The sequence below is a fragment of the Pleurodeles waltl genome, chromosome 5, assembly GCF_031143425.1.
Source record: "Pleurodeles waltl isolate 20211129_DDA chromosome 5, aPleWal1.hap1.20221129, whole genome shotgun sequence".
NCBI lineage: Eukaryota > Metazoa > Chordata > Amphibia > Caudata > Salamandridae > Pleurodeles > Pleurodeles waltl.
Window position 1 is genome coordinate 69,843,769 of NC_090444.1, and position 16,836 is coordinate 69,860,604.

General features: G+C 44.8%; 1 protein-coding gene across 1 annotated transcript in view; it reads right to left on the reverse strand.

Annotated features, from left to right (window-relative positions):
- The window catches only part of MPV17 (mitochondrial inner membrane protein MPV17), a 279,947-nt gene extending 263,639 nt beyond the window's left edge, over nucleotides 1-16,308 (reverse strand). Inside the window, exon 1 of the mRNA XM_069233592.1 lies at nucleotides 16,171-16,308. The gene's annotated coding sequence lies outside the window, so the exon portion shown is untranslated. The remainder of the gene's footprint in view (nucleotides 1-16,170) is intronic.
- Nucleotides 16,309-16,836: the final 528 nt, after the last annotated feature.

Below are 16,836 nucleotides of genomic sequence, written 5' to 3' on the forward strand. Positions count from 1 at the left end.
CAACTGGGGAAAAGCCAATAGTGCCAGGCTTACAGGAGAGAGCTCAAGCACTTAGCACTGGTTATCAGTGATAAAGTGCACAGAGTTCTAAGGCCAACAAAAACAAATTCATTAAAACTAGAAGGAAGAAGGCAAATCATTTGGGAATGACCCTGCAGACAGGGCCAGGTCCAGCAATCACTCACAGAAGGAAGGGGTCCACCAGAAAGATCTTTACTAGAGGTAAGTAGCTTGTTTTGATACTTTGACCTGCAGATTCCCCACATCCGGAAATAATATCCAAGCAGTACCCCCAAGGTGACGAGTCTGAGGAGATGGTCAAACCACCATATCGTTCAACAGAAATCTGGGGAAATGGCCATCCTTTGGACTTTAGAATGTAGGCATTAATTACCTTGCTTTTCTTAGAACCAGCATAGCAAAGGAAAAGCTCATCATCAACCCAGTACTTGTGGGTCTTGTTAATGTAAAGACGTACAGCCAGGGTAGTGCAGTCTCATTGAAGGAAGGTAAAATGTCAGTGAAGTGATGCCCGGGCACACGCTTTATTCAATAATAAGAGCAGGTGTCCATAATTTATCTTAAGAGGTCACTTTTCAGCACTGGCACCAATCACTGCCTGCAAAGAGAATGTCAAAGCTAGATTGTAGTGAGCAAGCAAATCGAAGCAGACAGCTTCAAGTAGGAAGAGGATGGGTGATGGGTCAGTGGGGCGTTCTCCCATCTGAAAACTTTCCCTTGGCACCTTCTGTATTTCAAAAGTTGTCTTTTTCCTTCTTACTCTTTCACACAGAATTATAACAACAATTGGCTTTTATCTGGCCATCGCTCCGCAAAGAAGCCAAAGACTGGATACGCATGGAGTAAGATCACTATTATGGCACACTGACTGCTACACTAGAGTTCTCAGTTCTGCTGTAATGAACACCTATACACTCCTTGAACTCAACACAACACCTAGAGGCAACTCAGTTCACAGTTTGCGCTATACAAGACTCGTATGTTACATGAAAAACAAAACCACAGAAACACAAAATCTGGGAAAAGGAAATAAGAATATGCTATACTATGTAAAATGGAGTAACATGAATGTGTCTCTCACTTAGATTACCTTAAAGATTATTACACACATTGTCAAGAAAGAAACGATTGTTTTTTTACTTGTAAATTTAAGGCTGTAGGGGTCTGTTTCAAAGTATTATTTTAAATACTGCTGGTGCTGAACACCCAGACCTCATAAAGCCCTGACCCTCACACATTCACACTCACATATTCTCCCCTCCTCTCTCTGCAACAACAGATTTCCGATTAAGTTTGTGTAAACGAGGGCAGCACCAGTCTCATACTCTTTACACTACACTATTGGGCTGTCCTAAAGAGCTGTGCTAGTGAGGCCCGCCAGCACCGATTAACTACTGGGCCCATGTGAAAACAGGTAACCATCTTCAGCAGGAAGGAAGGAAGCCTTGGTCCAAAGGACCAGGTTCTCAGGGTTAAAGAAGGCTAGCAGTATTTCTATCATCGCCACTGCGCTTCCACCACCCACTGCCCCTGTTAGTGCTGCCAAATACCAGTACTAATGCAATTAGTAATCATTAGACTCCTACAAAAGTGACAATTCAGACTATTTCAGGTCACCCAACACTGTAAGAATGGTCTGGACGCGCTGGCATCATTTTGTTTTTAATGTAGATTGTGCTCTCCTCAAAAAATAGACTAACAGCGCTACCATGTGGTGGACTATAAGGAGTCAGTGTTGAGAATTTAAGTGCTGATGCAGAGCCCCACAGACTCCAGCACAAATTAAGCACTGAATTTGCAACAGGTGCAGCTTGAGCAGGTGGAGAAACCTAGTCGGAGGCTCCAAAGGCTTCTTCGAGACAGCAGGCACACCAGAGGGAGTCACAGGGTTAGCAAATTAAGGCAAGCATAGTCTGAGTAAAAGTAATAAAGTGGGCAGGGTCAGTGTCACAGCCTAGAAACTCTAGGAATTGAGTAAGGGGCTCTATCTGGCACCACATGCATTGCTACCAAAACAGCCTCAGAAGAAAACGTTGAAGCCAGATTTGCTGAACAACACAAGCTACAGGAAGGCCTACCCCATGAGTGGTAGCAATGCTCGGAAGCTGCAAACTATCTTTCTTGTTATGTTTCAAGTAATTCTTCCAGAAGGACTTGTGTTTGCCCTTGGAAGAAGCCCACTTCAAATATTTACTGTTCAAAGGTGAGCCGGAGCAGGGTCTGAATGTGGAGTGAGGACTGGCCTAGCATTCATTTAAAGCCCATGCAACAGCTTGCCTCCCATTCCTTAATGACTTTGGCGAGCAGGAAACACAATTGGAGAGTAAATGTTCCCAGGAGGGCAACTATGGATTCACATCAAACAACGCAGAAAAAAGGACTTTATGTCCGTGCACCAGTTCGGTACCCTATCCAACTCTGTGATGCCATGTGGGGTGGATCCTGACAGGTGAACGCTATTTCAACTTTTCAGATACAGTCTGGCCCCTACAGGATATTCAAGAACTGAGGAATCTGCAGGTAGAAGATTCAGACTTAGTTAATGTTCCTTTGAAAATAAACATTCAATTTATTGCAAATCATTTAGATTTGTGCATGCCCTTATGGACTGGTGCAAATCATAAAAAATTTGTCAAAAACTGCCAAACATTCAGAAATACTAGGGTGGTTATTCTCCTCAGAGGAATCTTGTAGGAAAAAGATTCCCAAGACCTCATTGTTATTAGACGCTAAAAATGTGCTTGACCATATGGATTGTGTTTTTTCAAGTAGTCTTCGATAGAAGGCCCAAGATGATGCATTACACCTGGGCAAGCAATGTGAATCCACATGCTTGAGTCCTGGTAAAGGGGGAGAAGCCAAGGGAATGTCAATACTGCTCTAGCTCTCTTCTCCTTTGTAGGTCGAGCGTGCAAGTATTGTATTGTAAGTATTCTGGGTGTTTAACCACGCCCACTGCAAGCCCATCACTATCACTCGCTCATCGGCTTGCCTTTAAAAAATCCTTTGTTATCATTGGTAAATGCTTTATGTTTTTCCCTCCTTGGAGCGGTTTTGTTACCGCCTTGGACACCGACCCGTGTTACATTGGTGATTGCACAGTTGCCAATACGTTTGACTGCGAGCTAACTTCTTTTCCCTTTTGTGTCTCTCCTTCGCTCTCATGTTCATGGCGGCCGTGGCGCTTCGAATCAGCTCACTTATGTCAACTGTTTTACTTTTAATTTTCAATTTATGTGGCAAGAAAAGTCCAATTAGGAATTTACAACACCAATAGCTCTAATGCGAGTAAGCGCGAGACCCATTGCATTGCAAATGCCTGTTTTGCTTTGGTCATAGAATCTTCAGTTATTAAGATAAGATTAAGTGAGAATATAAAAGACATGCCCTTGAGATCAGTGGCCCATGAAATCCACCTTTTTACTGACAACATATTGCTGATTTTAACAATCTCAAAGACCGTGAATGGGGAATCAAGGTAAAACTAAGAAAAGTCTGAATTGCTGAGTGTTCACATTGAACAAAGAGATTTTGAAATGGTGGAAATTCTGTCTCCTTTTAGCTGGGCCAAATATAAAGTCAAATACCTGGGGAAATTCCTAACATTTGTGGTTTAAGGAATGCACAGAGCTAACAACCAAGCTATACTTAAGGATATTAGAAGAAACTTGGAACTGGAAATCTCCATTTACATCATGGCCTGGTAGTAAAGCAACTTTGGAAATTAATATGCATTCTAGACATTCCCAGTGACTCATTAGCAGATATTAATTCACTGTGCAGTAGTTAATTAGTCTGGGGAGGGAAGAAACCTAGCTTATCAAGGAAATTTCAAGAAGCCAAGCAAATGGGCAGGTGGTTACTTATCTTTGGTAATGCTCTTTCCAGGGGATACTTTATCTAATCATAGAGTCCTCACCTCTTGAATCTACCCAGGCACCAGATGGGTCTGAAAAGCTCTTCAGCAGCTCCTTTGTGCTGTTAGGTAGCATTGATGAAGCTCTTAAACCACTCCGCCCTGCTTTCCGACGTGATGTCATGCAGCCACAAACAGGCACCGCCTCACGCCCTTGCTCGCTGAGGTCAGTTTAACAACAGCTAGAAGCTTACACACCCGCCAATGTGGAGTGATAGACGAATGAAGAGTTGACAGTGTGCAAAATCTAGCTTGAGACTTTGTTGCCTATAAAGAGGTCACTTAAAATGGGAAATTGAGCAGGCATTGAGAAGTCCGAGGTTGGACAAATCATCCACCAGAAAGCACAGTGGCAAAGTTGAGGAACTTGTTCTTTTGATAGCTACTTCGAACTGCAAAATCCTCACTTCTTAAGTTGATACAAAATCAGTACCCTCACAAAGGTGGTGATTCCAAGGAATGGACTTTACACCCGGAAGTCCTGCAGGACTGGACAGGTGAGATGGCCCTCCCTGTGGACCCAGAATTAAAAATAACAATGCCTGGTGAAGGTAGGGATGAATGCACCTGTGCAGATATCCATAACTGGAAAGCCTGTGGCTAAGGTTGTGGCAGTGGGGCCCTCACCTTGGTGGAATGCGTCCAAAGGCACCAAGGAGGTTTTGTTTTGCCAAAACATTTCCATTGTTTGGCATCCCGCTCTCTGGTAGCCATGGGATATATTAGACAGAATGTGTTGCAGGATTTGGAGTCATGTTTGGTGCAGAATCAGACATTGTACGCTTCAGTGACCAACATATGCCTCTTGCAAGTGCAGCACGGCTTAAACATGGTTGTTTTGGGAAGACAACTACTTATGTTGACAAAAATCATCCAGCACTACGCGTATTATTAGAATTTTAATACTGACCACATCAGACAAGTTTACAAGTTTGTTTAAATATAAACCTTACAGTTTTGTAGGCTGAGCTACACACAGGTGAACTTCTTATGAGTAGCTTGTGATAACAGTGCGAGCCACCTTATAGAAAGCTTTTGAGTGGTTCCTAAATGGTCCAGATTGAAAACCAGTGGCCCCATATGGAATGTGCATTGGTGGGTACACAGGTTTAGGACTTGTTGTAGCTCTTCAAAAAAAAACATTTGCAATGCAATGGGTCTCGCATCTGCTCGAGTTAGAGCTATTAGCATTGTAAAATACTAAATGGACTTTTCTTGGCAAATCAATTGAAAATTAAAAGTAAAACAGTTGACATAAGCGAGCAAATTGAAAGCACCATGGCCACCAAGAGCATGAGCATGAAGGAGAGACACAAAAAGAAAAAAAGTTTGTTTGCAGTCAAACATATCTGCAATCTATCATGTAACAGGGGTAGTCTGCAAGGCCATAACAAAACCGCCCCAAAGAGGGATGAAATCAAAGCATTTACCAAGGATGATAAAGGATTTTTGAAAGGCATGCCCACGAATGAGTGAAAGTGATGGGCGTGCGGTGGGCGCAGTTAAAAGCCCACAATCCTTACAACAGGACAAAGCGCTTGCGCGCTCGACCTAAAAATAGACATGCTAGTGTGTGCCCTATAGGGGCATTGGCCCCCTTTTATAATTTAGTATAAACTTTCATTAAATGTAAACATCATCGCTTTCCTATCTCCTCTCACCCCAATACACCATAAACAGAATTTCACACCAGCTCTTCAGGAGGATCGATTTAGGAAATGGAAAGAGGGGAACTGCAGGACCTTTCTAGACTAGTTCTGTTTAGTAAAGATTAAATCCTTTGACACTTAGAGGAAAGATTTGTGGCTATATCAATGCAATAGGCTATGCTATCTCGAGATCCGGAACTGGGATCTATCACCTCAAAGCAAAGAAGAATGAGAAACCTGACTATCTGAAGAATTGTTTGTGACATACAAGTCGACAAAGGACGTATTTCTAATATATACTCTGTCCTTGGTTTCTCCCTCCACCCTCCTGATTGACTTGTGTGGTTAGAGGAAAACAAACCCTAGTAAAGCCTATGGGATTGACCAGTGACACACACTGTGGTCAGCTATAACTAGTTTCACTTGCTCTATCCAAGTCAAGTCAAAACTTTATTGAGGTAGTCTCCTTCAGGCGTCAACAATACACCATACAAACTACACCTTATGTAAAAGAAACAAATGATATTGCATAATTGAATCTGTAACAAGATAATGACCTAAAAAAATCTTCAAAAAACATTTTAAGAATTTTAAATAGCAAAACATATTATTCGTTAGAGATAAAATTAAGAATAAAATGTCTCCTTCGTTAAACGTATTCAAATGGAAGAAACAGGGCTCTAATAATTTTGCTTAATAATGCACAGGCTCAAAGAATGGAAACTGAATATGACTCGGGTCCAGTATATCCCTTATTACAAAGGGGGACAAATTCGCTGTGCACCCCCTACTCCACCATGCCGTTAATTTGTATAGCGCCGACAAAGGCCTGCAGCATGGGAACGGAGCTGGGAACGAAAATTGCAGCATTTGATGCAGATTAGATCTAACATGTATTAGAAAAAATCTGAAGCATCTGAGAGAACACTCCTTTCCCGAGCTATTCACATACTTTTGAGGCCTACTGATGCTGGGTTCGAATACTTTCCCAGGCTGGATTGGTAGGTTGCAGACAGTGCAGGAGCCCCTTCCCTCTTACCCTGTTTCCTTTCACATCACTTCAAAGGCTGGAATGTAAGATCTTATCATGCCCGCAAGGCAGATGTTGTCCTTTTGTGCGCCTGCTTCAGACCTGTGTTTTCTGCACCACGTGAAGAGAGAATTCTAAGAGATACTCATCATACAGAGAATTTTTTTATTATATGCTATGAAGGCTGCTCAGAAAAATGTGTGCTTACATTTTTTATGGGTGAGCGCAAAGCGATCCGTCCCATTCTGTAATCTCTCTTTGGGCTTCCAACCACGCCCATGCCACGTCAGTCACTTTCATTGGTTCGTGGGCTTGCCTTTTAAAATCTGCTTGCTTTCATTTGTGAAAGGCATGCATACATCATGCCTTTTCCCGTGTTTAGCCCACCTACAGAGCACCGGTAAACTACTAAAAACATTCAAGGCTTGATGTTTTCAGCATGGTGTCCGGACTACTTTATCTGTTCATTTTCCACGCAGCGCGATCTCGCTGCATTTTACATAGTGCGATTGCGCTGTGTTTTTTTTCTTTACAACGCTATTAGCTCTAACTCAAGCAAACGCGAGACCCGTTGCATTGAAAATGCTTATTTACTTGTGTAGTAAATGTTCCACTGATCACTGATGTTGACTACCCTTTGACATGCAGAATTGCCTGTGAAAGCTTTCAAATGACCTTTTAGTAATTTCCATAATCTATGCCTTTCCAAACATAAGGTTCCTTTTAGTAGCTTATGAACAGTGTCATCAAACTTAAAACTGTATGGGAATTTTCCTAAAAGGCCCAGTACACTGCTTACTCTTTGCTACATGCTTATTCAAAAAGCAGGTTAAATTGTCACTTACTTTAAACGTGCACCATAGGACTAGTCTGATGAAGATAGCCGTGGTCACACAGTCTACCCACTTCCTGCCACAGACAGTATGGTCTCTAACATGACTTTTGTCAGCCCACTGCTCAATGTTCTCCAGTCACAATCTTGTTAAATGCCTTTCTGAAAATGTGTGCGGTGGACACTTTTACTCCAGGTTTAAATTTTTAGATCCGTAGATTACCTAAACCGTGTTTGAGTATTTTTCTTTGGCAGAAGTAGCAAGATGATTTGCCGGGGACAGTTCTGATGCTTAACAGAAGATCAGTTTTGGTGACCTGTTCAAGGACCAGGCAGTTTCTGTCTAGAGAGTGGCAAATATGTGAGCACTGTCTGTGTTTATCAGTAGCTTGACAATGTTTATTTTTACCAGACAGCGCAAACTGTTTGGCTGCGAAGGACTTTCTGTGGGATTACAGCCCACACATTGCTTACCATTGGTTGGCTTTACTGTCATCCTTATTTGCTTGCTTTTTATTTGATGGCTTTCCTTGTTTCAGCCTTTATATCCTGTGTTTGTCCCACCCATGGTCCATAGCCACTTAACCATCTTTCTGATTAGCTGGCTTCTATGCTTCCTCTTCTCACTTTTATGAAACTAATTTGTCTTTTTGTTCAAGCACTCCATGAAGTGTATGTATTTTCCAGCTGTCTCAATTGTGTGCTTTTCTCCCCCTCCGGTGTACGCCCTCTCGTTCATGTGCTCTCTCCTCCCATCCACACTTGTGTTGCTCTCTCACACCTGTGTTTCTCCTCCCTCCACGTTGTTCTCTCTATCCCTGCTGTTTCTCTCCCCCCCCACAGTGTTGTCTATCACCCTACCAGCCTGTGTTGCTTCACTCCTGTTCCCAACCCACTCATCCATTTAATTTTTTTAAAACAATACTCTTTTTTTAAAATGTACCGATCCATCTGGGATTGGTAAATAAAAATAATCCTGTGTCCTTTTGCATGCAGGTGTTGAACGCATGCATGTGCCTAAAAAATGATGCAGCATCGTTTAATACATTTGAAGCATCACTGCATACACTTTTTTTTAATAACCATTCTACACCGCAGCTGCAATGTTGTACATCATGGGTTAAAAGCATTGGCAAAGCCATTTGGTCCTATAGACTACACCCATGTGCTTTGCCAATGCTTGGTTTTGTGAGTTGGAAAGATTTCACTTAACGCACAGGGACTTTAGATACAAGCTTGAAGAGATATTTTGAGAAGAGGCAGTGGATATGTCAGAGGTGGCTATGCTCCTGACGGGCAACCCAGCTTTGTTGGGGAGGGGATGCTGACAGCATGGAGTCATGAGGCTCTGAAAGACTTGAGGAAACTATCAGTCTCACAAAAGACTACGGACAGTCAGAGATTACAGGGGAGCTGCTGGTGCTTAGACACATGCAGGGGAAAAAGGCAAGTTCAAAGGCAGAGGAAGTTATTGATGTTGTTTGTATTAGTGAGGCAAGTTCTTTTAGTTTTAAGGGCAGGTTAAAGTATTAGGCATGTGAGACTTTGTTCGGGGGCAGAACAACACAAGGTACTAAGCTTGCTGCATTGTCTGGACTTGTTTGCCTCCTCTGTTCTGGGCTAAGTCTAACTATGGTTGAGAAAACTGGGCCAAGTACAACTCCTTTAGCACTTGACCCTCAGTGCTAGCAATGGCAAGCAGTCAGACCTCTCAGGGAGGTAGTGTGAAGGTGCTTCAAGCTCAGAACTCAACAATAACCCAGCAGAACAATAAATGATTTTCCAATACAAAATTGTGGTTTGTAAAAAGAAAGTACTTTACAGAAAACATAATACTACATGCACTGTATGCAAGCCCTCTAATCTCTAATTTAACTGGTGTGGGACCACTAGTACCCAGGGATCAGCAATTCCTCCTTCCCTCTACTCTTTGCCCTATTCCTGGGGTTGAGTCTGGTTTGGCAGGTATGGGTACAAGCACAAGTGCAGTGCTACTCCTCTTTATAGTTTGTGCATTAATTTACTTGTTTTAGCTTCAAAGAATTGTTTTAGCTCATTGTTGCAAGTCTCAGGGGAGTCTCTGGGCAAGGCAAGTACTCACAGCATGTGCTAAGTTTTCCCTCCCTCTTACGAAGGGAAATGCATTGGCTGTGAATGCTCTAGCACCCAGGTGAAGTCCCTGTGAGCAGCAGCGGGCACTGCCAACTGGAATCTGTGAAGAACCACAGGCTCCGAATTTATCAATGGTGTCAAGCGGGTTAGAGGTCCACTGCTGAGCATTAGGTAAGTTGGGCCATGATCTTCAGGGTTAGTGATCACAGGGCCACCATAGGGAACTTCATCAGCAACACATCAATGACTCAGCTCATGGTAATGGTACAGCGGTGCAGTCCACTCAAGTTCAGTAAGTCATCACAGCGGCACCATCCGCTCTGGGCACATCTTCAGGGCTTAACAGCTCAGGCCAACTGGTACAATTTCAGATGCATGGTGCTATCCTCTGCTCAGGCAGAACTTCAGGATGGTGCCACAGAGGCTGATCAGGCACAACTTCAGGATCACAGCAGCACAGTCCGCTTGGGCACAACTTCTGGATGGTGTTATGGAGCAGATCACTTGTGCAGCCCAGAATACTGGTTCTTGAGTGACCCATATCACTCTTCTGAGTCTGAGCAGATGGAACCTCATGTCCAGAGTAACCTGCCTCTGTTCACCCTGGATGCTTGCACCTGTTGAAAGCTAGTGCTCTTTTTCACTTCCTGAGTAGGCAAATCACCTTGGAACTTGGAAATAGAGCAAGTGGGTCTGCAGCTCCCACTTTTATAGAGTCAAAGTAGAAACCGGATGTGAATACTCTGCCTGAACTCTCAGAACTGGTTTGAGTTGCTTCTGTCATGGTTGCTTTCCAGGCTGGCTTCCATGCATAGCTTTTGTTTAGAGTGATTCTCATCACAGCAGACATGTGTCCAAATAGGAGCAACCACAACAGAGTCACAGAGAGGTGTCAACTATCTGCACAAAGCTATCCACAGAAACGCTGATCAGAAATTAGGTAAGAGACAAAATGCTTGCCTCGTCTGAACTGTTAACAGCAGAGATTGCAGTCCCACTCGTCACCCCAACCATCTACCAAATAGCAGTGCTCAGGGAGACTAATCAGTAGTCCCTCACAGCAGGAGGACCTAAAGGAATTTCTAAAGGGAGCCCATTCTCATCCTTACCCCACTTCAGTGTTGAGGTCTCCTTTCTCCAGCTTAAGGAGTATTCGCAATACACATCTACTGTATAGAAAAACCTCATCTCCATCTTGTGCACATGGACAGACCCGGGTCTTCCAAAATGGAACCAACAGGCCTCCATTACTCTGATTTACTTACACGCAATGCACGCGCCACGCAGTCTACAAATACACACACATGCATTACATGCACTAGATGTTAGCATTAGGACCTGGGCCCGCAAACAGAAGTAGAACTTTACACAAGTGGACAAGCAGGCCTCCACTTCTGTGAAATAGATAAAAAGGTCTGCTCACAACTTCTGATTCAGAAAACAGTATGCAATTGCCACCAGTGCTCTGCATGCTAAAACCATGACAAAGCCGGTAGCACACCATACAACAAAATAAGGGCAGACTTGTACAGTGTTCTAGGTCCAGGACCTCACTCACGTCAAGAGACCGGCATAGGTCTTCGCACACACACTAACCTAGCACGAGGCGGAGACCTAATTCAAAAGCCAGGCCACCATATTCTCTTAGTTGGATACTCAGGGCATGAGGAACATTGTATACCATTCCAGTCCGAACAGAGCATGTCATCTGTTCTTATTAAAACAGCCTTTCACGCACTATAAACAGTCTATCATACTTTCATGCATGTTACATTACACAAGGCTAAAATCATATTTTTAGACCTGCTGACATTAGGTGATTTGCCCCAAATCACAGGATGTTCAGTCAACGACGAGACTCAAACTATGCTCCCCAGTTTCAAAAGAAGTGGCTCTGCCCATCACGCCACATCCACGACCCATTTATGTAAAATTATACGGATTCTTTTTTACCATGGCTTTTCCGCTTTTCATATGTCTTCATTTTAGAAGAGCAAAGTGGAAGATTAAAAAAAAATATTCGGGAGAATGTATTTCCCCCACTGACTTTCTATTGAAGTAGAGGCAGTTTCAGGCAAAAATAAGGCAATTTTTTGCTCAAATATCGGGGGTCTCCTGGCTGAATTGGGTCTCGCGGCATGTACGGGTTTAGTTTACTTCAACTACCAGTCATGGATCGCTAAGGTAGCTCTAGAACACACTTTAACCGCTTCTGTGCCACGGACGTAATCGTTACATCCTGCGGCACAGTGCTCCTGTGCCGAGGACGTAACCATTACAGCCTCAGCCTGGAGCCCGAAGGGAGTGCTAGCGCTCCCTCCGTGGGGTTCCCTCCCACCCCCCAAGGCAGGGATGGAAGGGGAAGCCCTTCCCCTTCCACCCCCTACACCCTTCCTGACCTCTTCACCCCTCCACCCCACCCCTGTGATGTCAGCGCGCGATCGCACGCTCACCTCACAGAGGCCCCCTCCCATTGCGCTGGAAGCTCAACTTCCAGCACGATCGGAAGAGAAATGCAAAAGCCTGGGGGCAGAAACCTCTAGGCGCAAGGGATCTTTTTTTTTTTTTTTTTTTTTTTTTTTTTTTTTGCGGTGGGTAGCGACCCCTTAGGCAAGGGTCGCTCCCCTAGGGTGCAAATTATATTTAGGCCATTTCTGCCCCCCTATTTTTATGATGCCAATCTGCCCCCAAGGGGGGCAGAAACCACTAGACACCAGGGAGGTTTTTTTCCTAACGCGGGCAAATTTATTTTAGGCCATTTCTGTCCCCCTGGGGAGCAGATCAGCCTATTTTAATTAGACCGATCTGCCCCCAAGGGGGGCAGACACCACTAGGCGCCAGGGATTTTATTTTTTTGTTTTACAGACGGGGAGCGACCCCTTAGGCAAGGGTCGCTCCCCGGGGGGGGGCAAATTATATTTAGGCCATTTCTGCCCCCTTGGCAGATCGGCCGATTTTTGCTACGCCAATCAGCCCCCAAGGGGGGCAGAAACCACCAGACACCAGGGACCTTTATTTTTTTGCGTCAATTTCACACAAGGGGAGCGACCCCTTAGGCAAGGGTCGCTCCCCTGGGGGGGCAAATTCTATTAGGCCGTACTGCCCCCGGGGAGGGGGGCAGAAACCACTTAGGCACCAGGGATTGGTGTGTGTATATGTGTGTGTTTTGTTTGGGGAGGCAGCCCCTTGGGCAAGGGTCGCTCCCCATGGGGGCACATTACTGTTGGCCATATCTGACCCCCTTGGGGACAGATTGGCTTATTTTTGGAAGGCCCATCTGCCCCCAAGGGGGGCAGAAAGCCCACCAGAGACCAGGGAAGATTTTTTTTTCAAAATAAGAGGGTGGGGGTATGGCCATACCCCCACCCCAAATAAATGGGAACAAAGTTGTTCTGCCCACCGGTGGGCAGATGGGGCAATTACCCCCGATCCACACCCTGGGGGTGGGGGGGAGAAAGTCTACTAGAGGCCAGGGAATAAAAAAATAAAAAAAAAATAGTGGGGTGGTGGCTACCAACCAGTATGGGCCTGGTTATGCCCCCACCCCAACTGAAGGGAGTAACAGTCTTTCAGCTCTCTCCCGCACACTAAAACATCTTATTCCACGGCAAGCAAGAGGACATTTGATTATTTTGGGTTTTCGTTTTACATTTGGGCCATGAGAGCTTGGCTAACGCTCAAAATCGTCCCACTTGGAATGGGGAGGGCTGCACTTTATGGACTTTGGGACGCTGCCATGTAGAAAAATCCACAAGACCTAGACACATCTGAAAACTAAACATCTAGGTGATTCCAGGGTGGTGTGCTTCACAGGCACCCGCACCATTTTCTTACCCACAATGCCCTGCAAACCTCCAACTTTGCTGGAAATCACACATTTTTCCCACATTTTTGTGATGGAACCTTCCAGAATCTGCAGGAATCCACAAAATTCTCAGTATTCAGCATTGTCTCATCTATACTGATAAAAATTCTGCTGCACTTGTCAGACTAAAAATGTTTTTTTGTCAAACTGCCCTTTTGGACCCGCTTTGGTTCCCCCTCAATTTCAACAGGTTTTTGGCTCTTCCCTGTCACAAGCACTTAGCCCACCTACACAAGTGAGGTACCATTTTTATCTGGAGACTTGGGGGAACGCTGGGTGGAAGGAAATTTGTGGCTCCTCTCAGATTCCAGAACTTTCTGTCGCCGAAATGTGAGGAAAAAGTGCTTTTTTGGCCATATTTTGAGGTTTGCAAAGGATTCTGGGTAACAGAACCTGGTGAGAGCCCCACAAGTCACCCCATCCTGGATTCCCCTAGGTGTCTAGTTTTCAAAAATGCGCAGGTTTGGTAGGTTTCCCTAGGTGCCGGCTGAGCAAGAGGCCAAAATCCACAGCTAGGCACTTTGCAAAAAACAGGTATGTTTTCTTTGGGAAAATGTGATCTGTCCACGTTGTGTTTTGGGGCATTTCCTGTTGTGGGCGCTAGGCCTACCCACACAAGTGAGGTACCATTTGTATCGGGAGACTTGGGGGAATGCTGGGTGGAAGGAAATTTGTAGCTCCCCTCAGATTCCAGAACTTTCTGTCACCGAAATGTGAGGAAAAAGTGTTTTTTTTTTACAAGTTTTGAGGTTTGCAAAGGATTCTGGGTAACAGAACCTGGTGAGAGCCCCACAAGTCACCCCATCGTGGATTTCCATGGGTGTCTAGTTTTCAAAAATGCGCAGGTTTGGTAGGTTTCCCTAGGTGCCGGCTGAGCTAGAGGCCAAAATCCACAGCTAGGCACTTTGCAAAAAACAGGTCTGTTTTCTTTGGGAAAATGTGATGTGTCCATGTTGTGTTTTGGGGCATATCCTGTTGCGAGCGCTAGGCCTAACCCACACAAGTGAGGTACCATTTTTATTGGGAGACTTGGGGGAACGCTGGGTGGAAGGAAATTTGTGGCTCCTCTCAGATTCCAGAACTTTCGTTCACCGAAATGTGAGGAAAAAGTGTTTTTTGGGCCAAATTGTGAGGTTTGCAAAGGATTCTGGGTAACAGAACCTGGTGACAGCCCCACAAGTCACCCCATTTTGGATTCCCCTAGGTCTCTAGTTTTTAAAAATGCGCAGGCTTGGTAGGTTTCACTAGGTGCCGGCTGAGCTAGAGGCGAAAATCTACAGCTAGGCATTTTGCAAGAAACACATCAGATTTCAATGTAAAAATGTGATGTGTCCATGTTGCATTTCCTGTCGCTTGCATTAGGCCTACCAATGCAAGTGAGGTACCATTTTTATCAGGAGACTTGGAGGAACACAGAATAGCAAAACAAGTGTTATTGCCCCTAGTCTTTCTCTACATTTTTTCCTTCCAAATGTAAGGCAGTGTGTAAAAAAAGACGTCTATTTGAGAAATGCCCTGTAATTCACATGCTAGTATGGGCACCCCGGAATTCAGAGATGTGCAAATAACTACTGCTTCTCAACACCTTATCTTGTGCCCATTTTGGAATTACAAAGGTTTTCTTGATACCTATTTTTCACTTTTTATATTTCAGCAAATGAATTTGTATATACCCGGTATAGAATAAAAACCCATTGCAAGGTGCAGCTCATTTATTGGCTCTGGGTACCTAAGGTTCTTGATGAACCTACAAGCCCTATATATCCCCGCAACCAGAAGAGTCCAGCAGACGTAACGGTATATTGCTTTTGAAAATCTGACATTGCAGGAAAAAGTTACAGAGTAAAACGTGGAGAAAAATGGCTGTTTTTTTCACCTCAATTTCAATATTTTTTTATTTCAGCTGTTATGTTCTGTAGGAAACACTTGTAGGATCTACACAAATGACTCCTTACTGAATTCAGAATTTTGTCTACTTTTCAGAAATGTTTAGCTTTCCGGGAGCCAGCATTGGTTTCACACCCATTTCTGTCACTAACTGGAAGGAGACTGAAAGCACACAAAAATAGAAAAAATGGGGTATGTTCCAGTAAAATGACAAAATTGTGTTGAAAAATGGGGTTTTGTGATTCAACTCTGCCTGTTCCTGAAAGCTGGGACGATGGTGAGTTTAGCACCGCAAACCCTTTTTTGATGCCATTCTCAGGGAAAAAAACACAAGCCTTCTTCTGCAGCCCTTTTTTCCCAATTTTTTTTTTTTTTAAACTAAATTTTCACTGTATTTTGGCTAATTTCTTGGCCTCCTCCAGTGGAACCCACAAAGTCTGGGTACCTCTAGAATTCCTAGGATGTTGGAAAAAAAAAGGACGCAAATTTGGCGTGGGTAGCTTATGTGGACAAAAAGTTATGAGGGCCTAAGCACGAACTGCCCCAAATAGGCAAAAACAGGCCTGGCACAGGAGGGGGAAAGGCCTGGCAGCGAAGGGGTAAAGTGAGTCCTTCTTTCTTTGAAGTGTTTGCGCGTGTACTGTGAAGAGAAAAAAAAAATCGCGCGCCCGCCTTCCCGGTGTCCCTCTTCTATGTCTATCAGTGGCACCCGTCTCCGTACAGACACGGCGGGTCTGACGTCACTGGGCGGAAACAGCCGCGTCCGCTCGCGGGCGCGAGAGCGCGCGCGCACGCACTGTAAGCGAGGGAGGAGCGCTCGCGCGAGCCAGACAGGACGGGAGACACGAGGCGGCTTACCTGCCCGACGGGAGGCCGCGGTGCCTTCAGTGTGCCGCTCCGTCACAGGACCGGCATGTACCGGCTCGAGGCTGCCAAGTCACGCCTCGCGCGGGAGAAGGCAGTTGGGTGGGAGGACAGAAGCCTCCTGATGACGCAATGGTGGGGGGCGGGAGCGCAGGGTATGATTGACAGCAGTGACGTGAAAGTCGCCCTTTCCGTGACGGGTTATTGTATTCTTTAACAGCAAAACATGGATTGTTGTATCTGCTTCTTCACGTAAATTTATGACGCATACACGCGTGTTAACAGCTACCTGGGTCTTCATTGTAACATCCTTGATACAAGTCCCTCTCCTCGAACAAATTGTAATTGTGAACAAATTATGGAAAAGTTTCACCAAGACCGGCCACCCGGGGCAGACAGGATCCTTGGAAGCGCTCCTCGAACCACGGCTACACGGAGCAGTTGTACAAAGCATGCAGCTAGAGCCACCATACAACACATCAGTGCATCCCTTCCAACCGGACAGCACGGCCTCAAAGCAGCAGCGCATCACTACTGTGCAACACAACCTCAACATGGCAATGATTCACCTCAAACTGTGCAACACAACAGCAATGCATCACTATTGTACTGCACAGCAACGATGCATCACTAATCTACAACACATCAGCAGTGCATCAC